The following is a 23,928-nucleotide window of genomic DNA, read 5'->3' as shown; positions in this document are numbered from 1 at the left end:
ACCTTCTCCTATCTGGCCTCCCCAACTCCCATCTCTCTCCTCTCCAGTCTGTGCTCGACTCATCTTCCTCTCCAAATGCTCTACATCTGCCTCCCCTCTCCTACAAGCCCTCCACTGGCTCCCCTTCCCTTTTAGAACCCAATTAAAGGTTCTCACACTTGCTTACAAAGCCCTCACCCATTCCTCTCCCATTTACATCTCTGACCTCATCTCCCTCCACTCTCCTGGCCACCCCCTTCGCTCAACCAATGCACGCCGCCTCTCATGCCAACTGATTACTTCCTCCCACTCCCGCCTCCAAGATTTTGCCCGTGCTGCTCCCGACCTTTGGAACTCTCTCCCTCTCCCTATCAGACTCTCCTCCTCTTTACAATCCTTCAAACAGGCTCTCAAGACCCACTACTTCATCAAAGCCTTCCAGCTCCCATCCTAACTTGCTGCAACATGCTCCTTCCTCCGTTTACCCCATCTGTGTCATACCTGTTTGTCTGCCCCTCCCCTTTAGAATGTAAGCTCTTATGAGCAGGGCCTCTACCCTCTTGTGCTTCTCCTTACTTTACTTTCACCTACTTCTTACCCCCCACCTTGGCACCTAACACTTGGTTGCTTACGCTCTGTTGCATATCTAGGTGTTATGGTCACTTATGTATCAATGTATATTATCCATGTCCTTGTCAAATTATTTGTTTATGTACTTTGTAAGGTGCTGCGGAACACTTGTGGCGCCATATAAATAAACGATAATAATAATAATATCTACATGCAGTACTTGTCAAAAGTCTGAGCACACCAGTATATTTTAAGGAATTTTCAATTTAACACACACAGTAACTAAATAAAACTTGCTTTATTGGCTTTGTTTACAAAATAAACAACTGTATGAACAATAAGGAAACAAGAAAAATACTTGTTTTGACTTTTAGGCAAGTTTATTTAGGTATTTTTAGGTAGTCTGCTTTCATTGAAGTGATGACCCTTAGCTTTGATAAGCGCTTTGCATATCCTTGGCATCCTATTTACTAATTTTTCCAGCTTTTGGCGATCCATTCCACTCCAGCAACTTTGAAGAGCCTCCCAGAGGCCCTCAGTGTTGGTAGGCATCTGTTTTCGGACTTCTCTGTCTAGTTCTTCCCACAAAAGCTCGATGGGTGAAACATCTGGTGATTGAGGTGGCCATTCCATTTTTGTTACGACTTGAGCGTCTTGTTTCTTTTGAAAACAATTAGTACACAACTTGGGCGTATGTTTTGGATCGTTATCTTGTTGGAAAACGAAGTTCTGACCCACTATTCGCCTTCCGGAGGGAATCACATGACGCACTAATATGCTGTGGTACACCTTTTGATCCATTATTTAGTTGATTCTAAGTCACCAACTTGGTTGCCCGCGAAACATCCCCAAACCATCACATTGCTTCCTCCATTCTTAACTTTTGGTGCTACACAGTCTGGGAGAGAGCGCTCATCTGGACGACAATGCACAAAAGCCCGGCAATGCGAAGTACAAATTTCGATTCATCGGTCCAAAGCACCCTCTTCCACTGTTCCTCAGACCAATCCTTATGCTTATTAGCCCATGCGTACCTTTTTGCTACGTTTGTAGCACGTAGAAGTGGTTTTCTTACCGCAACCCTACCACTAAGGCCATATTCCTGCAAGCACCTGGGCACGTCCTATCAGACACAGGCTGGGAACGACTTTTCCGCAACTCCCTTCCTATTTCCGCAGCGGTCAAACATCTTTTACGCTTGCTAGTAGTCACAATGAAGTTGTCCTCATAAACAGTTGTTGTTTTTGGACAACCAGTTCATTTTCTTGTAACATTTTGACCAGTTTTTGACTTTCGTTCAATAGCCCGACGCACAGCCCCAACGGATACCTTCAACCGTTTGTGGATTTGCCACAAAGAATAGCCTTCTTCCCTCAAAACAATGAATTGAGCACGTGTTTCCACACTTAACTCACAGTTCTTTTGGGGCATTTATTATGTATACTGTATAAGTGGCACCGCTACCGTGGGCATTTATTATGAGTATAAGCGGCATGGCTACTGTGGCCATTATTATAGTATACAAATTTTTTATACATTTCTATCGAATTTCTGTGTTGCATCGGTACGGAAATAATATATTTTGTTATTTTTATCAAACTCCATTCATACACAAGTAGCAGAATGTACGATAAACAAGCTTCTTTTCAATTTGAGGGGGTGTGCTCAGACGTTTGACAAGTATTGTATGTATGTATATATATATATATATATATAATAAAAATAATATAGTGCAGTTTATAACTTACCCAGACTGCTGTTTCATAGGCAGAGGACTATTGTAAATACCGAGGAGGCTGGCTACACAGCAGGGGGGGGGAGTCTGTCAGCTCTCAATGTGTCTGTGGGGGTTGGCTGTAGTGGGGTAGGCTGCGTGGGGGGGTTGTTTGGTCAGAGTAGACTAACTTGATCAGCGTATACTTCGGGGGAGGGTGGCAGCACTCACTCTGACTGCAGGGGCTTAGCTACAGCAGCACAGGATGACAAGATCAGCGCATGCTGCAGGGAAAGGGCTGGATACAGTGCAGGTGAGTTGGGAGGGGGGCTGGCTACAGTGCGGGTGAGTCGGAAGGGGTCCTGGCTACAGTGTGGGTGAGTCGGGAAGGGGCCTGGCTACAGTGCGGGTGAGTTGGGAGGGGGGGCTGGCTACAGTGTGGTGTCAGGAAGGAGCACTAGCTACAGTGTGGGTGAGTCAGGAGGGGGTCTGGCTACAGTGAAGGTGAGTCAGGAGGGAGGGCTGGCTACAGTGCGGTGTCAGGAGGGGGGACTGGCTGGCTACAGTGCGGTGTCAGGAGGGAGGGTTGGCTACAGTGCGGTGTCGGGAGGGGGGACTGGCTAGCTACAGTGTGGTGTCGGGGGGGGCTGGCTACATACAATGCGGTGTCGGGAGGGGGTCTGGCTACAGTGCAGGTGGGTCGGGAAGGGGGACCAGCTTCAGTGCATGTGAATCAAGATGGGGGGTTTGGGCAGAGGAGACTGGTGGAACTCATACAAGGGTGGAGTTGATTGCGGGTACTGCGCTCGCAGCAGTGGTTCCACGGGCTCCCAGCTGAAGGCAACTCCGTCTCCAAGTCCTCCTCCCCCAGCATTTTAGAGGCAGGGGAGGGCTCCGACAGTACTGTGTGTGTGTGTAACACCTCTCCTTGGCCGGTGCCAGCAGCAACAGTTGAAGAGCAGCAGGTGATCCTCTCCAGGGCTGGATTTCGGGGATGCCCGGACACAGGCCCCTTAGGACCTGGTGGGCCATAGGCAGGTGCCTAGTTTGCCTAATGGCAAATCCAGCCCTGCCTGTGATGTGTGCATGCGTGTGCTTGGCATGTGCACGCACGTCACATTCACAGCCGCGTGCACAGACACAAGCGCAGATATGCGCTTATGAGCCAGCAGGCTGCACTCGCACGAGGGTCATGTGCATGCACGATGACCTGCGCTGTATAGCCTGCCCTAGCCCATCCTCCATCTTCAGCGGCTGAAGATGGAGGACGCAGTCCCTGTGTCTGCTACAGATACTTTGCCTGTGCTCCCATCTGTCAGCCATATTAGTAAGAAAATACATAGGAGAAAACTCTCCACTGACTTCCTCATCAGAGGAGTTTATGTTTAAAAGAAAAAGATTGCTGAACCGTCAGGTCAGAAGACAGCAGGGACAGCTCCGAGGCAGACAGTATGCCTCTGGAGGTTCACTACCCCTCCATTTGACTGTTTTTACACAAGGTTGTGAGGGAAAGTACCTCAAAAAAGAAAAATGTGAGTAATACAAGAGACGCCTGTTCAGGAGAAAACGTCTCATTCCCAGGTATTGCCCATAGCTGGAATACCTTAATGTTATATAACAAACCACCATCTCCTGCCCATGGCCAGCATTTATCTCCAGCCAGTTCCTGGCACCAAGTGCTAATGCGCTCCCACAAAGGATCCTGTAAGCAGCATTTTCTGGCCCTTAATCAACATGATGACGTCAGTCACCACTCAGTAGACTGGGAGTCAGAAGAAGTCACCAGAACTTCAGCATCCTCTAAGAGAGGCAAATATAGTGACCTGCAAATGGCCAGAGTGGCATTAGCAGGCATAATACTTCCTAATAAGGTTTACGCCTCACACTTGGCACTTAGCGAACGCTCCCAGGTATATAATTTTGCCCAGTTAGCATTTAGAACCGGCCTCGTAAAGGAGGATGAAATGGTTCTGTGTAATCATACAGGGATTCCAGATATTCTGCTATTTTTGCTCCTGAAATTGACCCAGCACTGTCTTCACTCATTGGTGACAGAACCCAGAGTGACAATATTGACAAATGACTCTGAAAAATCCAGCTTAAAGTGTCTGACGCTGCTGGACCTCTGCTGTTCGTACTGGACAAAGCAGAAAAAGAGGGATCCGCTAACGCTAGCAGATCTTTAGACTCATTGGTAGCCTCTAAGGCAGCTCTCCTTAAAGCTATAAGCAGAGCAACCCTGATGGTAGGACTAACTGTTGATTTCACATCGAATACTTGTAGATCCCGCTGGTTAGCTAGAGCTGGTCTAACTGAGTTCGCTCCCAGGCTAGTAGAAGTCCCTAACCTTGTAGACTCTGATCTTTTCGACCCAGAATTCAGGTTAAAATTAATTAAAAAGCCTGTAAATCTTTCGAGGACCTTAAAGGCCACCAGTCCACCAAACGGCCCTTTTGCCAGGAGGGTAATCCTGCAGCATCCAGCAGTTTGACCCAAGATCCACGAGGACAAAGAGGAGGCTACAACAGGTTTCGAGGTGCACATTCAGAATGGAAGGCCTGGCAGAGATTCCTTTTCTCCTTATTCAAAACGACTATTGCATAAAGATAGACCTCAAGGAGGCCTTTCATTCAATTCAGGGCCACCCAAACCACAGAAGGCTTCTGAGATTTCTTTGAAAAGATGTCCTCTACCAGTGGACAGTGATGGTCTTCGGGTTGTCCAATGCCCCTTACACATTCACCCAGCTTATGAAAGCAGTAGTAACTCATATCCGGCAAAAACAGACTCGTTGCATAATTTATTTGGACGACATTCTGGTAGTCCATGCAGAATGCGAGAAGTTGCTCTCTCAGCGAAACTTAATCGTATCCCTGCTATTCAATCTGGGCTTCTCAATAAATGATGCCAAATCAATACTAACCCCTAGCCAGTGTATAACCTTTCTGGGTTTCTTAATAGATTCCCCTTCTTTCTCTATAGCAATTCCATCAGACAAATGGAAAGATATTCAGACCTTTATTTTGCGTATTCTCCACCACCTGCTTGCCATTAGAGACCTCGCCAGAATTATTGGGAAGATGAGTGCATTAGATCCAAGGTTTCTACATGCACACCTCATTTGCAGACACTTTCAGAACCTTCTGGGATCTCTTCTCAAGAGAGGTCTCACATGGTCAAACAAAATTCTACTCACAGCTATAGCACAACAGGAGATAGAGAATTGGCTAGTTCTTCTGCTGCCTCTTCCCAGGCCTCCCCTAGATCCCCTACTAGAGGTCATAAACTCCTCAGATGCTTTCCTCATACACTGGGGAGCATTCACATGAGACAAAGCCGCGAGAGGCAAGTGGTCCGCACAGGAATCAGAGGCCCACATCAACATTTTAGAACTAAGAGTTTGCCCTGGAGGCTCTAGTCCCCCCTCAGCTTCTAGACATTCTGGTTCAGATTTGCCTAGACAACAAAACAGCCATGTCTTATAAAACAAGATGGGTGGCACACAATCACTACTACTTTGCCAAGAGGCAATAGACATCTGGCAATGGGTGTTACAAAGATCTATTCAGCTGTCCACCGTGTATATCCCGGGTGAGCTAAACGAGCTTGCAGACTCCCTTTCCAGGACTCGCCTCACTCTAGACAGAGTATACCTGAAGCCAGAGATTTTTCACAACTTTCTGACAGCATTCGGCCAACCGCAGTTGGATCTATTTGCAACCCCATCCAATGCTCAGGTTCCGACCTTCGTATCCAGAATCTGGGTCCAAACTGCCTTCCGCACAGATGCAATGTCTTTTCCATGGACAAATCTCATCCTCCCATATGCCTTTCCTCCCCCGGCCATGTTGTTCACAAGATCAGAACAGATAGGGTACCCCGAATCATTCTAGTATACCCAGTCTGGCCACCCAGAATTTGGTTCCCCCTAATAAGTCTCCTATAAAAAGGACCCAAACTTCCCCTGGGTCTATCCAAAGACTGCTTCCAGGGTACTTAAGAACTGATTCGGGAGCTACCTCAATGCATGTGGATGGCAATATTGCTCGGTTATTAACAGACTCACACCTCTCAGCCATTTCTACAGCAATTAGTAATGCACCTCTCAGGCCAAGAATGAGATCTAAATATAACACAATCATAAAGGAATCTCTTTCATGAGAAACCACACATACTTCTCACCTATCCTCCACTGCAGACTCTGCCATAACTTCCTAGCTTGCAGATATGAGGCGGGGTTGGCTTCGGCCACCATAAACTCATACGGCTGTGCCCTCACACTCCTAATTCCCGGACTCCTTGAGAATAAATTATATCTCCGCTTGCTCAAAGGCATTTTCTTATCTAGGCCATCATGTCCACGTTACTCTTCCATTTGGAACATCAAACCCTTTCTGGATTTCTTGGCCAGTATGTCTTCAACCTCAGATATTGCCTGTGTGTAAAAGAAACTGGCATCCCTCCTAACTTTGGCTTTCACAGCAAGAGGAGTGGAAGTCTCCTTGATAGACATTTCAGACTGCTGAATGACACCAACCCCAGCAGGTATCCACATAATACTCAGAGGTCACACAAAAACCACTTTATTTAAAAATCCCTTAGTGGAGTTTGACCTCGTTAAAGATGAGTCGCATACCTCTCTTTGCTTAGTGGAGTGTTTGTCTTCTTATTTTGCTATCACTGCTTCAAACAGAGGCAACATTTCCCAACTCTTTATTACTTCTCGTAAACCCTTTCGTACTACCAGACCTTCCATGATATGAGGATGGATAGTACCGGTTATGCGTGATTCCAGTATAGACACTTCATTGTTTAAGGGTCATTCCATCCGCAGCACAACAGTCACTTCGGCAGCTGCAAAAGGGTTGCCTTTGCAATCTATAATGCAGGCTGCACATTGGTCCTCCACACGTACCTTTGTTAGGCATTATTGAAGACCTTCTGATCCCCAAAGGATAGAGTTTCTCAGAGCAACCACCAGGTATGTGGTAGTCTGCACACCAGCTGTTGCTAGGTGGCAAGCCTCCCGATGAACAAACAGTAGTTTTCGGGAATCTATGACCTGGAAACTTTCTTTGTTCTAGGGAATAAGATTGCCACCTAACAACAGCACCCACCCTACCCTCCCTATACCTTGCTAGGTCTGTTGCTTTCTTCTTTTATCTCCAATACTGCTAATGGCTCTTCTCTTCTTTGGTTTCAGGAGCTCCAAAGGGTGCAAAGAAACAGAAAGTGCAACCAACTAAACAACAGAACTGACATCACTCCATTGTTTTTCCATTGCCGAAAGTCTGCTTGAAATCTACCTACTGTATATTTCCTGGTTCTAAGACTTTTCCTACATTTAAACAGTTCCTTCCACTTATCAGTTCTTCTACTCCTGGTTGTCTAAGTTTACCAAGACTACTATTAAATACTGTTCACTCTGCATTCCTTAGTCTTCAGTCCTTATTGGTATGCTAATACAGTTCGAGGTTACACACCTCCCACCTATTGTTCTCCTCAGGATTGCCATCCATAAGCTTTCGGAAAATCTGCAGGGGGCAAGCTGTACAGCACAGGTCATCACACATGGGACCAATGTGCGCACGCAGCCTGCTGGCTCATAAGGGCCTATCATCGCTTGTGTCTGCGCATGCACCCAGCACCCAGCGTGGCTGTGCATGTGATGTGTGTGTGCACGCCGAACACACACATGCACACGTTACAGGAGCTGCGCCAGCCCACTCTCCCGGCTGTGGAAGAAGGTAAGTGAAAATTCTTTTCACTTTTCCTTCTCCAGCAGCAGTCGGGAGGCTACCTACCCACCAGCCTACCTACCCACCAGCTGTTGCTAGGTGGCAATCCTATTCCCTAGAAAAATAGAAAGTCTGCACATCATAGATTCCTGCAAACTACTGTATACACACCACTACAAATAGTAGCAACTACAATTAATATGTGACTTAATTTAATGCCTTTTATCTCTTCCTAAAGGGACTCTGTGATATTGGGTGTGTCAACTACCGGTACCTAGCAATAATACACTGTGAGTGTAACTGTAACCTTGGTAGCCCAGAAGAGATGTCAGACAAACAACTCTGTATCACTCTGCTTTGGAATATGGATGTAAGGTATAAACCTCAAATAGGTATGTTTATCATGGATTGTTCTTCTGCTCAGCTTCGTCCCAGGTGACTGAATTGATTACTGTGTAACGTATTTACATTGCTAAATTGGTGACAGGTAATTAATGACATAAATCCATATTGGTATATTGCAGTTTAACAGTCATGAATCACCACTCTTTTGTGTAGTCCTACTTATCTATTTTGTAAGTGTATCTCTATCGTTAGGTATATTGTCAACAGACCATGATTTAAGAAAACACTTACTGTAACTACTCACCGAAGAGTTATTCTGCATTGCTGACAGTCTCTGAGCTAAATCATGAATCATTGATTTTTCTTGCCAGTTGCACAAGGCAATGTCATGCTCAGATTCATAATAGTGAAAATTAATTTTTAATTGCATATTTATACTTTCTGTGCATGTGCGTTAAAACTAAAAAGGGCAAAAAAAATCTGAGTTTGGATTTTGGATACCAATAAATAAAATAACATAGCAGGTATAGACCTAATGCTCTTTTTGTCAGGGGAGTCTATTCATTGTTAATTATCGGGAGCCGGATGGCCCTTAATAATTAAGTGTCCAACTTGTGAGTAGCAGCAGTGGATACAAAAAAGCTGGAGCAATTCAACATTGTGGCAGCTGATCCTCTTCACAACTCTGTACCTCCTTCCCATAGATAGGAGCGGGAGTGCGGGGAAAAACGCCACCTGACGAAGATAAAGGTTCTCCCTGTCAAGCTCTGAAAATGTTATATCTCCTGCATTACCTTTATAATGAATAGACCCAATGCTTAGGGGTCTATTTACTAAGCCTTGGATGGAAATAAAGTGAATGGAGATAAAGAATCTGCCAATCAGCTCCTAACTGGCATGTCACAGGCTGTGTTTGAAAAATGACAGTTAGGAGCTGGTTGGCTGGTACATTATATCGTTCACTTTATCTCCATCCAAGGCTCAGTAAATATAACCCTTAATATCTACAAAAGAAATTAAAATGTTAGGGATGATGAATAGACCCCATATAAACTAATAATAAAAAAAAATTTACATTTTTGAGTGAAAATTTCTAGTCATTAAAAATGGTTAAAAATAATAACCCTTAGCCGTACACAGCAAAGTAAATTTAAATTATTACTAAAAGACTGGAACATGGATAAAAGTGTTAATTCAGAAATATAAATAAATTAGAATTAAACAGGGAAAACTTAGAAACACTAATGTGGTAAATTTACTAAAGTGAGAGTTTTTAAGCTGCATATACACACAACGATTTAGTAAATGAACAATTTTAGTAAATGATTTTCATTAATTTTTTCAAGGGAAAAATAAACGAAAATTTTCAACGATGAACATTAATCAATATTGTTTATCGATAATCGTTCAAAAAATCGTTGTGTGTGTATGCACTTTTAGAATTAAGTTTTAGAATAAATGTTGCCCATTGCAACCAATCAGATTGTAGTTATTATCTTCTAGAAGGTGCTAGTTAAATGTTAAGTGGAATCTGAATGGTTGCTATGGGTAATAACTCTTTAAAAACTCACTTCTAAAAACTCTCACTTTAGAAAATTTACCCCTAAGCCTCAATATTTTTGCTTTTGCAAAAAGACTACTTTGTTCAAGTTTTATGTTAATAAATGACATTATTAAAAGTCCTAGAATAGTTTGGAATAAATAAATACACTATGTTTAAAAAAATATGAAGTTTGCTTAATTTGCATTAAACTTAGCTGAATTTGAATTAAAAGGTAGCCCTTGCATTGAAAGAAAATTGACTCCACGTGCAATGTTATTGCTAGAGATGTGCGTGGATCCCAGTGTTTTGGTTTGCATTTTGGCAAGTCCACCCTCAAGTGTTTTGGTTCTTTTTGGTTTTGGATTTCTTTAAAATTTATAAAAAACAGCTAAAATCTGTTTTTATTTTTACAGTATTATAAACATCAATAACATTCATTTCCAGTTATTTTCAGTAAACTGGGTCTATATGCCTGGATGAGGAGCTGATGATGGATGGCATTGCAAGACAGAAAAAAGCATGAACACACCAGTAAAGTATAGTAATATACATTACCTGTCAAACATACACAATCTTGGCAAAGCCCATAATGAAAAGTGGTGCAGACTGGATTTGTCCCTTTGCAGTATGTGTGAGTGTAAAGATTGTGTGTGACAAACTCATACACTGACAATTATGCCTACAGTCACCTTTCCCACATCCACTGCATCTATCTACTCCAAAAACTACAGTTCTTTCTGCCCTGATGTCCTCCTAATGACCTTTTAGACTTATGCACAGCCCACACTCCCACACCCTCTCCCTCCACTCTCCTGTGTGAAATTAGCATCCTAATGGCATTTTTAGTACACGGCCCACAGTGTCACATCCTCTCCATCAATTCACTTGTGTAAAATGGCTCCTGATCATGAATGAGGGTATTTTATATATTATTCAAACATTCGACGCCGGAAAAAATAAATTTTGCCTCGTTCTGGGATCCGAGCCTGGCAGGAAGACCCGAGCCAGGACTAGGATTCACTTGTATCCCCTAATACTGTGCTAAAATAATAGTCACATCAAATTCTTTATTGCTAGCAGATTGTTTGAAGGTTCTTTCATTTTTCTTTGTATAATACTAAAAACCTCCACTGCCACAAAAAAAAGAGATATATTTTTCTGGTAAACCATGGATAAGAAAGTTATATAGGGGTCTATTTATTATGTTAAATATCGGGGTCTTGGTGGACCCTGATAGTTAACATTACTGCTGTACTTGCGACGAGTGCTGGAACAATTCATCAGTGCTTTAGCATGGAGACAGCTGATCCAAAAATTGCCTGTCTCCCCGAATGTTTTCACTGCACCCGAGGGCATAGCTATTGTTAACTATTGTTGGTGCAAGGGATGCAATTGCTATAGGGACTTTACCGCCTCCTGGGCCTGCCCCCCATTCCCCAGGTCATGCTACACATCCATAGTGACCAGAAATGTAATACTGCTTGGTGCCTCTTTAGACATCAGCATCAATCGCACCATCGACTACCAATGCTGCAGCAAATGAATATCAGAGCCATCTACCTGCTAGGATTATGGTGATCACTCAGTACTGTGTGTAGTGAGTGACCAGTGTGTTGTTTTGTTTACTTGTGACTCTCGCTCGATGTGCTATTATTACACAGATAAGTATTTAACATTTTAGATTTTTGCTTTGATTAATTGAAATTCTAGACTTAATGGGCTCTATTCATTACGTTAATTATTTGACCCTGATAATTAACTTTCCTACTAGACGCGAGCGGCGGAGCAATTCATCATTGCTCCAGCGCAGAGACAGCTTATCCGAAAATCAGCTGTCTCCCCGAGTATTTCTCTGCTCTGAAAGGAGCAGTGAATCTTAGTGCACCTGCATGATTAATAGGTAATGCAGGCACACACAAGCTTGGTTGTCTGTTGGAAGGAGCTGGACAGGGGCAGAGGGATCTGAAAGGATCACTCTTCGCAATCCGGGACTCCTTCCCATAGTTGTGGAGCAAAAGCCATCTGAAGATGGCGAATGCTCCCGCAGTCAATCACCGAAAATATTGTATTTTCGGAGCTTGATTAATTCTGTCCCCATACTAGTGTACGGAGACAGTGGTCCATTCCGGGAGAGAAAGGTAAGCAGGAGATATCTGTGATATCTCCTGCTATAACTTTGATGAATGGCCAGTAAACGTATCTTTTACAAAAGCAGGTGAAAAATTTTCATTTTCATCTGCTTTTGTAGAAATTAAGTGACGATGAGTAAACCCCAATGTATTAACAGCACATAATAATCTGTGAAAATAATTTGCTACATTTAGCTGTTTTTTTTTGTTTGTTTGTTTTTATGTTATAGAGCAAAATGAATTTGCATAGTAAGAATTCTTTAACAGATCATTACTTCCCTAGAGTATAGAAAGGTCCATTTTCAGCAGAGGAATGCATGACAATTATGCTAGGTAGTGAGAGGTGGACCCACCCTAATATCTCAAGGGTTTGTTTGGGTGCACAGGTGTGAAAAGACAGTAGATATACACAGCTGAAACATCCTATGACTTAATTAAAATAAAAGTGATGCAAAATAATGACTAAAACATGTAAAATCATTGGGGGAGATGTATGCTCGGGGGTCTGGGCGGTAAATGAAAGGGGCGCTATGCGCCCCTGTGATTATCGGCGCTGCTATCTACAAGATAGATATCTACAAGATAGCAGTGCCGAGCGGTAGGGCCATGTACGAACGATCATACCGCATGACCATTCAGCCGGCTGTAGCTGTTGTTATCGACAGCTACAGCCTGGCGCTAGCCTATCCCCAAAGCAGGGACAGCGCTGTCCCTACTGCTGCGACTGCTGGCTGCAGGCTGCACGCGGGGATCTCGCGATACTTGCGAGATCCCGCGCATGCTCAGTGGAGCCGGCCGGGACAGAGACACAACGTATCACAGCACTAGGCTGATGCGCTGTGGTCTCTAGCGGGTAGCGCCGGAGGAGGGAGTTAACGCTCCCCCTCTCCGGCCGATGAGATGTTCTTAGATCTCATCGGTAGTGCTTCCTGCTTCGCCTCGGTAAAGAGGCGAAGCATGAAGCGGTATAGCGGCACGTTAAGTGCCGCTATCATACATCTACCCAGAGCTCGAAGTGTGAATTTAGAGGTGGGGGTATGGAGATTGAATCCCCCCCTTCGGCCCCTGCTTCCATATCACCTCATTGTACTTCTCAACCCCCACACTTCTCCTTGTCTGCTCCCCTCTCTCACACCCTGCCCTTCTCACTAACTGAATCCCTCTCTCTTTCACCCCCCCTACAATACTAACTGGCTGCTTCCATCTGTCTACCCCTCTCTCTATTTCCTATCTCACACCCTTCCATCTCTCTAATTGCCTCTGACCTGCACTGCTGGAATGGAGCCATCTGGAGCATAGGGTCTTCTTGGTTGCTGGCTGCTGCAGTAGTGCACTCCAGTTTACACTAAACCGGCGCCCTTGCGAGCCAATGAGAAGCTGCCACTTGGCAGCTTCTCATTGGCTGGAGGCCAGCGAGCTCCATGATTGGCTGGCGGCCAGCGATCCCTGCGATTGGCTGGCGGCCAGTGCGTGCCACTGACTGTTGTTTACTATAGTGCAGCCGGAACCTGATGCTCTGTCCCGGCTACATGCCAGCGCCACTGCCGACGACGATCGAGATGTGTCCCCTGTGGGACACATCTCTACACATTGCAGTCGCTGTTCTAGAGCTGGGATCCCATACTGGATCCCAGCGCTGGTACATATTACCTTCTGTAGCTAAAATGAAGTGGGGCTGGGAAGTGGCGGTATGTCATACCGCCGCATACCGCCCCACTTCGACCACTGTATCTACCCGATTATCTATTGCAAGCAAACAGGACAGTCAAAAGTAAAATCATACAAAACTATACAGCATAAAAGTAACACAAAACAATCAGTGAAATATGAGATGTTATTTAACTTATTATGCCACATTCCTGTGTATATTTCAAAATTAATTTTGTCTAGTGTAGTAGTGCCAAATGTGAAACTGGGACACCTGTGTGACCAAACATTTGTTCAGTTAAAAAATACCAGCACACACTGCCAGATTAGGAACTAAGGGGTTTATTTACTAAGCAGTGTTAGGAGACAGAGGCCCTGATTCAGAGCCAGACGCTCTGACAGAGCACTCGCTCTGAATCAGGGCCGTCCCTGCTCCCTTTTGGAGCGGCCTCCTGGCCGCTCGCATAGCTGTGGATGACCACCCACAGCTATAGCGAGCGGCCAAAGTGATGGTCGCGATGGTCAAGACCATCGTGACCATCGGGCTTGCGACGAGACCCTTTCGGTAGGGTCTCACTGCCGCAAGCACTGGAGTGCTTTTGGCTCTATCAGTGGGGCCAGCCCCAGATGGTAGGCGTTCCCATGGGAACGCCTCTGTCTGGGCAGCCAGGCCCCTGGCACGCCCGCCAAAGGGGGCGTGCTGTCAATCACCATCGACAGCACGCCCCCTTTGGTGCGAGACCCATAACGACGCATGCGCACTTGGGCAACATCGACCCGCTTGCGAGCGGGTCTGAATCAGGCCCAGAGTTTAAAGTGTTAAGAAAGTGATAAGGTGCTAGCCCATCAGCTCCCAACTGTCATCTCACAGGCTGTGTTTGAAAAATGACAGTTGGGAGCTGATTGGCTAGCACCTTATCAATTTCTTATCACTTTTCACTCTTTCTCCTAACACTACTTAGTAAATAGACCCCTAAATTAACTATGGGCCTTATTCAGATGTATTGCACAGCTGCGGTGACTTTGTACACAGAAGCTGTGTAATAATATGCTAATGCTGCAGGAGGTGTCTTGTATAAATATACTCCTCCTGCCAGCTTATGCGATCTGTCCGAGGACACAGCCATCAAATCATTTATGTGAACATCGGCCAACTTAGTAACACTGTCTTAGGTTACTCAGGATGGATGAAATTCATGCAGCTGGGGTCAGTGAAGCTGCTTCGGAAGATGCACCCCAGAAAAGGAGGCTTATGCCCCCGTTTTTCTGGGACACGGCTCATCGTCACCCTTTCTCCGCCCCCAAATGGCTTAAGGACCATCCTCACAGACACTGATTGGCGCATCTGCAGTATAGATCCAGCACATGCTTTGATCGGTAACCATGGAAGTTGTACGCAAACCATTGGGTTTGTATACAACTCTGAATCAGGCCCCATCCCTGCTAATCCTGCTAATATGGGGGAAACAAAAATTTGGATTCTAGGAAAATAAAACTGCAGTGCTAAAAATCAGGCTTGCCTACCCTCTCGATTTGGCCAGGAGCCTCCCGATTTTCGGGTGCCGCTCCTGGCCCCCCAGAAAGGCAGGCAAGCTTCCCGGAAGCCTCCAACCCTCCCATCCTCCCCCCTGAACAGACTAGAAACCCCCGCAGCGGGGGAGCCGGTGAAGCGATTCGCGCTGAATCGCGTCATCGCGGCCCCGCCCCCTGCTTCACAATGCCAAAAATAATGGCGTTGTGAAGAGGGGCGGAGCCACGATGACATGATCATGCAGCCCCGCCCCTGGCTCCACCTCCAATGTGCCACCAATTGGCTGGCTTGCCCCTGGCTCCGCCCCAATGACCAGCCCCGCCCTCCTGCTGTTAGCCGACAATCAGCTCCCTCCCGGAAGGCTGGAGCTGATTGTCGGCAAGTATGCTAATAATGTCATGCAATCGGTTGTTTTACAATAAATACAATACAATTAAGTATAAACAATAAAAAAGGTCTACCGGTAAATCCTTTTCTCTGATTCCACAGGGGACACTGGAGGTGCTTACGCTGGGGTATAGAGGCGTGGATAACTGGAGCCGGCACTTTAATTAATTTAGAAGTGTGAAGCTCCTCCACCTCTATGCCAAATCATCCCTCAGTTTAGAAAATGGAAGACCGAGAGGAGATGGAGAATAAGCTGAGTAATAAAAAGGAGAGAAGAACACACAATAACTGAATCATACAACATACGGAACAAGCTGAACAGGCAGGCAAAGAGCGCAGAGGTGGGCGTCCAGTGTCCCCTGTGGAATCAGAGAAAAGGATTTACCGGTAGATACCAAAATCCCATTTTCTCTTTCATCCACTAGGGGACACTGGAGGTGCTTATGCTAGGGACGTCCCAAAGTTTTCCCAATGGGCAGGAGCGCTCTGCGGCGCCTGCAGAACTAGACGGCCAAAACGGTATGCCGAAGCAGCAAACGTACCAAATTTGTAAAACTTGATGAACGTGAGAACTGAAGAACAAATGGCCGCACAGCACAATTGTGACGTGGAGGCTCCTCTACCGACCGCCCAAGACTCACCCACAGAACGTGTAGAATGAGCCAAAATGGACGAAGGAGGCCCACTGTCGGCACAACATAAGGCTGATGAATAGTCAGCCGAATGCAACATGCCAAAATCTGGTTAGACGCTGGCCAACCCCTCCGAACAACAACATAGAGGACAAAAAAGCGACTCAGACTACGAAGGGACCGACGACTGTACCACAAGAGGCTGATTGAAATGAAAAGACGACACAACCATGGAAAGGAAGGCGGTACCGTCCTGAGTTCCACCCTAGGTGGCTATAAGACAGAGCACCCAAATCTGAAAATCTACGAGCTGAAGCAAGAGTCAGGAGGAGGACAGTCTTTTAATACTGGTGCTTAAGATCAACTTCCTCCAAAGGTTCAAACATGGGTGACTAAAGAAACAGAAGCACCAAGTTTAGATCCCAGGGAGCTATTGGAGGTACAAAAGGGGCCTGCAGACGCAAGACCCCTAGAAGAAACGTCTGTACCTCAGGAATGAGGGCCAATTTCCCTTGAAAGAAAATGGAAAGGGCACAAACCTGCACCTTTAAAGGTTCCCAGACGAAGGCCAGAATCCAGACCTGTCCGAAGGACAAGCAGAAACGAGACAAACGAAAAGTCCTAGATGGAAGAAACGGACTGGAACACCATTTAAGATATAAGCACGCCAGAAGCAATGATAATGCACAGCCGAAACTGGCTTTCTGGCGCGTATCATGGTAGGTATAACCGCGTCTGGGATGCCTCTGCATCCTAGGATATCGGTTTTAAGAGCCACCCCACGAAATGCAGTTGTGCTAAGTTGGGGTGTATGAAAAGGGGCCCTGCTGTAGAAGATCCAGGCGCAGAGGAAGGGGCCATGGATCATTCGACAATAGGGACCGAAGGTCCGACAACCAACTTCTCCGAAGCCAGATCGGAGCCACGAGAATTACAGAGGCTGTCTCTTGTTTATCCTTTGTAGAAGACGAGGAAGAAGCGGAATAGAAGGAAAAAAGGTAAACGAAGTCGTAGATCCACGATCAGAGCGTCTACAGCTTCCGTTGGCAGATCTCGAGTATTGGACACGTATACCGGGAGCTGACAATTCAGTCATGACGCCACGAGGTCCAACTGTGGACCTCCCCATCGACGTATCAGCGTGATGGATGAAGCATCCAGAACTGTCCCCGGGATGGATATCCTGTCGATTTAGGTAATATGCTTCCCAGTTGTTCACACCTGGAATGAATACCGCCAACAGGATTACTGACTGGTTCTCGGCCCACCGGAGGATCTGAGTTACTTCTCGCATAGCCATGCAACTCCAAGTTCCTCCTAGGTGGTTGATGTAAGCGACGGCCGTCACGTTGTCGGCCTCAACTCTTACAGGGCGAGCCTGTAGAAACTCTGTTGTCTCTATCAGAGCATTGTAAATCGCTCTGAGTTCCAACACATTTAGGGGCCATGTCTGTTCTAGAGGAGACCATCTACCCTGAAAGTGGAAATCGAGGACTACTGCTTGCCATCCTCGGAGGCAGGCATCCGTGTTACGATGATCCAGTCTCCCACTCCAAATTTCTGGCCCACTAAAAAATTCGTGGATTGCGTCAGGGCCACTCTGGTAACCGGGCTCAGACGGATCTATCGATGTAGAAACAGATGAGGCCCTAATCCCTGTGCTAACAGGTCCAGCTGAAAAACCCTGGAGTGGGGCCAGCCAAACTTCACTGCCTCAAAGGCAGCTACCATCCTTCCTAAGAGACGCAGACAAAGAAGCATTGACACCTTCCTTGTTCTGAGGACCAGCTGAACTAACAACAGGCTATCCCTGGCCTTGTCTGTTGGAAGAAAAATCCTCTGTGATTCCGTATCCAATATCATTCCCAGAAATAGAAGTTTCTGGTACGGATTGAGATTTGACTTCTTGAAGTTGATTATCCAACCGTGTTGGGTTAGAGTGTGATAGGTCAGTAAGGCATATCTAATAGAAGAGATACCGATGGAGCCTTGAGCAACAGATTGTCCAAATAAGGGATTATGCGTGGAGCCGAGGATAACCCGCCTGGTGTGGTTCCCAAATGGGAACAAGGAGAAAAGCATCCTTGATATCCAGGGATAATAGGAACTCCCCTGGTTTCAAGCTCACAATGTTCACTCCTGATGACCGAAGGAGAGCGATCATGACTGACATGTGTTTGGACAATACATCTTCAGATACAGGTTTAAAGACTTATGGCTTAGTATGGGTCTGACCGAACCATCCGTTTGAGCACTACAAACAGGTTTGAGTAAAAAACCCCATACCTCGCTAATGCTCTGGAACCGGAACTAGCACAGATGACACCACTAGAGACCTGAGTGCCTCCTGTAGAATTCGTAGTGAAGAACCGAGGCTTCAAAGTCTATTCGGTACTGTGAATCCATGGTTCTGAAGAGGTCTGGTTCCAAACCTGTTGAAATTCTTGCAAGCGGGCTCCCACCGCCCGAGACCCCAGGTGGGACGGAAGACCATCATGCCACCTGTTTCTCAACTGGTTTAGGCTCTGGTCTACGTGGAACCATGTGAGGACGACCTTTAACTCTGCCGCCTCCGGTTGCGTGGGAACTTTCTGGCTCTACCACAAAAGGGCTCGAAAGGAATGAAACGAAGGTGCAGTATAAGGTCTTCTGGGATCCTGAAATAGCAGATGCAGATATGCGAGCACTAATCTGACTGGTCAGCCCAGCAAACCACAGCCTTGTTAACCCAGGCGGTAACAAGGGTAGGTCTAAGTTGAGCTCCCGCTGTGGTATATATAGATCTTAGTGTTGTCTCCAACCTATGATCCGAAGGGTTCTTTAAAACAGTAGCTCCTGACACCGGAAGTGCTGTTTTCTTAGAGAGACGGGAAACAGACACATCTATAGGATGAGGTGTTTCCCACTTCTCCATCATGGATGATGGAAAAGGGAAGCTAGACGGAAACCTACGTGGAATTTGGAACCGCCTATCTGGCTGCATTGCTCAACAGATGCTGTCTTAGAAGCACTGCGCATCGAGGAATTCTTTGACCGACTCTTCTGACTGGAGAACAGGCATTAGAGTACGCTTTTGTGACAGTTTCTTTTTTTTTTTTTTTGGTAGGAAGTGAAGGGTGCAGGCACCGCTGCACCCATTACTTGACCCAGGGTGTCTGGAGATTTGGTTAACCCAGCTATCCAGGGAGGATAAGACCTGCGCGCCTCAGCCAACTTTGCTAAGTCTGACATAACTCCTACCACGTCAGTGGCCCATGGCGGTGTAGGAGAGTTAGTAATTGCCATCTGTGGATCCGTTGTTAGCATCACATAACGTACAGCACCTGGTATTCCCAGGCGGTCCCATCCAAGTACAAACCAGGTCTGACCCTGCTTAGCTTCCGAGATCAGATGAGATCGGGCGTGTTCAGGGTGGTGTGGCCGTAGGCTGGACCCCGTGGCATGTGGCTTGGTCTGTTTGTTGTTACACTTAGAACAGACAAACAGCTTTTGAGAAGCCTTGGTTCTGTTGGACATGGTACACGCAGTCACCCAGAGAAACACAGCATAAAACAGAAAAGACACAGACAAGATAAAAAACAAGAAGGCTGTGGGACACAGAGGAGGAGAAACCCCATCCCATAGATCAGACTCCCCTGCACTTACACCCCAGTTACTTACAGCCTCTCTACCAAGATGTAATCAGGAGATGTACTTGTCCTGCAGCAGAGGAATGGCAGCAGAGGAGTCCAGCCTTCTGTGTCTCTTACACTGCAATCTTCTTGTAATGGAGATGCAGTATGAGCTGCTGTGTATAAGAGTGGCAGCCCCGCTGTTATACAGCAATTGCCGCGTAGAGGAGAGACCCGCGCTGCCTTTAAGCTCCGCCCCTTCTTTATGCCCTAAAGGGCTATACAAGAATTCTGCCATTAACCTCCCCCCGCGCGCCTCACCGTATGTACAGCGGGGAGAGGGAGAGCAGGTGCAGCCGCGCGGTAGCGCACTTAATTATCTGCCCCAGGCCACTTAATGAGCGGGGAGAGGGAGAGCCGGGTGCCGCGCTGTAGCACTCAGTCATCAGCCCCGCGCCTCCTGTAGCAGGGGGGGGAGCCGGGTGTCGCGCTGTAGCGCTCAGTATCAGCCCCGCACCTCCTGTAATAGCAGGGGGAGGGAGAGCTGGGTGCCGCGCCGTAGCGCTCAGTATCAGCCCCGCGCCTCCTGTAATAGCAGGGGCAGGGAGAGCCGGGTGCCATGTTGTAGCGCTCAGTATCAGCCCCGCGCCTCCTGTAACAGCAGGGGGAGGCACGGAGATAAGGAGACTCTGCATCAACAGCCCCGCGCTGTAAGAGCGGGGTTCAGCGCCTTAACAGCGGGAGGGGAGACGTCTGCATTAGCTGTCCAGCACACTAAGACCTGTAATAACGCTGGGCAGCGGCGGGAGCCGGGGATGCGCAGGTGGTTACTCACCGCGTGGTCCCCGATGGAAGTCTCTCTGCAGCAGTCAGCACTTCTCTTTTTCCTGTTGAGAAATGTGCTGTGGCGGTAAGGAGCTGTCAGTGCTTTTCATATAAGCGCTGTGCACTCCTTCCTGCCTCCTATAAGGACAGGGTGCCAGGTACCCGGACCCAACCTTTAGAGAGGTGGTGAAGGGTACCTAAAAGTGTCAAAAGATGTAAAAATAAAGAAAACCTAAATAAATAAAATATATGTGTTGCTGGAGCACAGCATATTGTGACCAGCTCCTAGTAGGCACATTTTCTAAACTGAGGGCTGATGGGGCATAGAGGGGGAGGAGCTTCACACTTCTAAATTAATTAAAGTGCCGGCTCCAGTTATCCACGCCTCTATACCCCAGTGTAAGCACCTCCAGTGTCCTCTAGTGGATGAAAGAGAAAAATATATTTGATCTATTTAAAGTAATTTGTGAACATGAGTATATGATCTGCAATGTACCGTAATGTGGTATTTTATTAGTTCTTGCTAATTGTGTACATGGCAGGAGAAGCAATAACATTGGCTGTGACCTTGGTTGTGGGAGTTATGTGGCTCCCTCATCCCACTCAGTGCCCACAATCTTCCCATTTTATCACCAAAACAAACTCACTGGCTGCCCACATCCTTCTCACTGCATACATTTATCTCATTTAGAATATATGTTCAGCTCCCTTATTTTTAAAAATATCATACTCTGTCTATGCATGTACACTTTATTCCCCTATATGCCTCCATTCAGCTATATTTTCCCAATCCCTACTGCTGTGTGGTCTCCCAACTGTGATAGTCTGTGTTCCCTCATCCGCACCAATGTTTTCCCCAGCCGCACCGCCCTGCATCCGTGCCTTCTCCACAGCCACATTGCTGTCTTTCTCTCATCTGTGGCACTCTTTCTTCCTCCATCTGCACTACTCTGGTCCCTCAACTGTGCAACTCTGTCTCCCCGAAGCACCCGCACTACTCTGTCTTCCTCCCCATCCACACCAATCTGTCTTCCCCAATCCCTACTGCTGCGTGGTCTCCGAACTATGGTAGTCTGTGTTCTCTCATCCATACCAATCTGTCAATCTCCATCTGCACCGCCTTGCATCCGTGCCACTCTGTCTCCTTCTGCACCACTGCCTTCCACTAAAGCCACGCCGCTGTCTTCCTTTCCTCTGTGGCACTCTTTTTTCGTCCATGTGCACCACTCTGTCCCCCCGCAACTGTGCAACTGTCTCCTCCCCCCACCTGCACTACTGTCTTCCCCAATCCCTACTGTTGTGTGTTCTCCTATTTGTGCTAGTCTGTATTCCCTTATCCACACCAATCTGTCTTTGCCTGTCTTCCCATGTCCATGCCACTTACTTCCCCATCCATGGCGCTGTCCCCCCTAACCATGCCACTCTGTTTCCCCCCATCCGCACCACTGTTTTCCACCCATCTGCATTACTTTGGCAACCCCCCCTCTGTACTGCTTAACCTTCTCACCTCTACGCGCCTTTGTGTCTCACCTATCCATTCTGCTGTGTCTCCTCCCCCAATCCACACCACTTTTATCCCATCTGCACAGCTCTATTCTCTGCTTTGACCTCAGTTGCATAGACTGCATGTGTGTATTCCAATGAGCACACCATTCTGTGAATTAGCAGCTCCACCATTTTGTAAGTGACAGCAATCTCATTCTGTGAGGGTGCTGAATCTGCCATTAACCACAGGGTGTGATGGCATACCATATCTGTATTGCGCAAGGAACACGTCCATTAAGGCGTCAGCCTTACTGATCGTAATTTCATTGCTTTTTGAAGTTTGAGTGGCAGAAAATCAATAGGTTTTGATTTTCAGATCATGTCTAAGCAGCCTTAATGGGACATATGAAACCGTAAGGTTTTTTGTCTATGGAATTTCATAGCTTTTTAAAAATTTATTAACTATCAGGGTTTGGATGAGCAAACTGGGCAACCTGCAGGGGAGAAGGGCAACAAAATTGTACTCTAACTCAGGTGGAAGAGGGGACAGCACACAGGAGGTTGGTTTGGGAGGTGCAGAGTGCGAGACGGCTGTAGGCATGTGGGGTAGTGGCAGCAGTAGTGGTGCAGAGCAGTGGCAGCGGTGCAATGCAAAGGGGGCATCAGTGGGTGACAGAGAGTGGAAGAGGGGACCGCACACAGGAGGTTGGTTTGCATCCCTTCCAACTGTCCCGCTATTATAATATATGGGTTTGGGAGGTGCAGGCAAGTGGGGTAGTGGCAGCAGCAATGGTGCAGAGCAGTGGCAGCGGTGCAGTGCAAAAGGGGCATCAGTGGGCGACAGAGGGCTCACTCGTAGTGAGTATACACCTGAAAAAATCAAATTAATAAGTCACAGATGGACGAATGCAGCAGTGTGATCTACGCATTTATGTTAAAAATTGAATGTGTAAAAAAAAATTAAAAAAGAGATGCCACACCCACAGAAAACAACCAGCCCTGGGCTTTGGAGCCCCAGTACTGGTTGTGCTAAATACAGGAGGCAAACAACATAGGGGTCCCCTGTATTAAGCACAACCAGCACCAGGCATTTGAGATCCTGTCCTGGTTGCCAAAATACCGGGGACAAATGACATAGGGGTCCCCCGTATTTGGTGCAACCAGCTCAGGACTCGGAGCCGGTCCTGGTTCTGGAAATACAGGGGGGAAAAATGAATAGGGCTCACCCTGTATTTCCCAACACCAGCACCGGACTCCGTCTAGCAGAGGGGTGATGCCAGAGCCAGGCGAGCCCTTTCACCGGGCCCCCCAGCCGCTGCATCACCCCTGACCACTAGTCAGCCCAGGCCGGGGATCCCTGGGAAGTTGGGGACCCCCCCAATAAAGGGTTCCCCCTCCACAGGGCACCCCAGGCCCAGGCTGATAGCCCGGGGCTATCCCCGGAACACCTTGGCGGTGGGTGCAGGGTTGATTATCTATAGTGTGGTGCATAAGAAAATATAAATATTGTCTTTTGCAATAGTGCTACAGGTCCCAGCAGGCATCCCCCGCATGCTAGTACTTGGAGAACCACAAGTACCAGCAGGCAGGGTATTAAGGGCCTGCTGGCACGTATAGTACCCTTGCAAAAGAAATATTAAAATTAAACAAACAAACACCGTTTTTAAAAGTATTTTATGCTGCTCTTTCAACTGGAGGGCAATGGCCTTTAAGCTCTTTTACATGGCCGTCGCCCATCCAGGACTTCTACGGAGTCTTCACCTGGAGCGCAGCGGCCTATAATCTCTTTTGC

At 46.9% G+C, this 23,928-nt stretch overlaps 2 pseudogenes; one reads left to right on the top strand and one right to left on the bottom strand.

The window, feature by feature from the left end:
* Positions 1–3,523: 3,523 nt before the first annotated feature.
* Positions 3,524–4,867, top strand: LOC148475115 (uncharacterized; annotated as a pseudogene).
* A 14,659-nt stretch (positions 4,868–19,526) lies between these two features.
* Positions 19,527–19,643, bottom strand: LOC148475114 (5S ribosomal RNA; annotated as a pseudogene).
* Between the last annotated feature and the right edge of the window lie 4,285 nt (positions 19,644–23,928).

This window comes from Taudactylus pleione, unplaced genomic scaffold (genome assembly GCF_031769625.1).
Source record: "Taudactylus pleione unplaced genomic scaffold, aTauple2 ptg000777l, whole genome shotgun sequence".
Lineage (NCBI taxonomy): Eukaryota > Metazoa > Chordata > Amphibia > Anura > Myobatrachidae > Taudactylus > Taudactylus pleione.
Note: the sequence above shows the minus strand (reverse complement) of the source record. Positions and strands in the feature narration are given on the sequence as shown.